Source organism: Biomphalaria glabrata, chromosome 1, assembly GCF_947242115.1.
Source record: "Biomphalaria glabrata chromosome 1, xgBioGlab47.1, whole genome shotgun sequence".
In the NCBI taxonomy this organism is placed as follows: domain Eukaryota; kingdom Metazoa; phylum Mollusca; class Gastropoda; family Planorbidae; genus Biomphalaria; species Biomphalaria glabrata.
The window spans coordinates 30,204,676-30,206,639 of NC_074711.1; positions in this window are offsets into that span (position 1 = coordinate 30,204,676).

A 1,964-nucleotide genomic window follows, 5' to 3' on the forward strand; every position below is an offset into this window, starting at 1 on the left:
GCAGTCCACATGTTTGGAGGTATAATAACCAGATTAGTCCACATGTTTGGAGGTATAATAAGCAAAGTAGTCTACATGTTTGCGACTTCTCAATTTTTACTATGAGACCACACTTTTAGTGCATTATGTCAAAATGTTGTCACAAATGGTAGGATCTTCTCTTTTATCTTTGGCTCTGTCCGTGTTGAAGTCAATGCTACAACCAAGATGTACCGGTAGCTAGTTACTAGCTGCATGTCCCACAGACACACAGAGTACATCTTGTTCTCTCCCCTTTTGCCCTGTAGGTCGTGTCAGATACTGCGGTATGGAGAACAGAAATCATGGTATCTATAAATAAATTTTTATTGTAGATCGAATTGAACACACAAAAATGTATGAAGATTTTTTTCATTTACATTAAAAACAGAGTAATGCTAAGTCCAAGGCAAAACCGAAACAGCTGTCACAGCTTATTGAATTACTGGTATAATCAAGGCTTCTAATATGTGTGGTATAAAGGATGCCTAGCGAGCCGGGATGCCATTTTTAGCGGCCCCCGTAAGGGGAAAAAGCCGCTATTAGGTTTGTGCAAAATGTCCGTCTGTCCGTCTGTCCGTCTGTCACACTCAGATCTCGAAAACTAGAAGAGATATGAAAAATATTATTTCATCATTAAATGCGGCTTGAAAAGTTTAGGTGCAACGGCTACTTTTGGTTTTCTAAAAGCAAACCGTTTAATTTATAAAATTAATTATGCAAGCGATTTTTTCATAAAAATACACCAATTCTAAAACAATTACGTAAATGTAAGGGAGGCAATGTTACAATATGCTAACAAAGATGGACAATATTTGTGTATTTTCAGTATCACTAAGTCAAATATATTTTAAAAATGTACAGGAAATGTTTACAACAAATATAAATAATAGTTAAAGATGTTTTTTCTGGTCAACTAGCTGCTAAAATTAAAAGAAAACATTTCTGTTTGTTTATAAAGGCTAATAATGCATTTTGTATGTAAATATCACGCACATTTTTTTAAATGGACTTTTTATGCAGCGATTTTCGTGCAGTAGCGTAACGTCGCTACATGATCAGGTGCTAAACCAATTCCTTAAACTTTTTTAAAAAATCAGATTTTATTTATTTTTTGTTTAGTGCCCCCATCCAAATAAAAGAAAATTATTTTTGTGCGTTTTGTCTGTTGGTCGGTCTGTCCGTCACGATTAGATTAAAAAAACTAGAACTCTAAAAGCTATTGAAAATCTGTTTACACTTTAATGTTCCTCCCGTAACATCTCAATAGTTTTAGGTATCTAAAAATTGATTGTTCCGGATTTTTTTGTGCAAAACTAATCAACCCCAACAAATGTTTGTTTGCTCTTCTAATTTATATTTCATTCAATTTCCATGCTTAAACGTTGCAAAAACACATTATCAATAATATGTTGTTCCGTTTTTTATGTAAATAGCATATTAATGCTAAATCAAAATCTCTATACTGACTTATATTTCATTAAGTGTAAAAATGTTCCGGATATTGTTTTATAAAGCATGAATTATGCCTAATGATTGTTTGAAATCGCATAATTTACTAATATTACACTTATATTATTTGACAATGCGTCACTATAATTTGGTTATCAATATCAAATTGTTCCGTATTTTCATCTTTTAACAAATTTTAAAAATATCGACAATAGGTTGTTCAGGGCTTTAAAAAAAAGTAATTTACTAGAATTGATTACTGAAAATTACTTTTTAGACATTTAATTTTCTTGCTAAAACATAACATAGAAGTTTTGTAATCGATAAAGAAAGTTCCGGATTTAGTTTCTTACAAATCGTCGCCAGAAATTTCCGAATTTATTTAAAAATCTACTAACGCCAAATAATTGTTTGAACTCTCTCTTCTAATTAATTAACAAATAATCTTCTCATTTACGAAATAATGTTTTTACGGATTTTTATGAAAAATATTT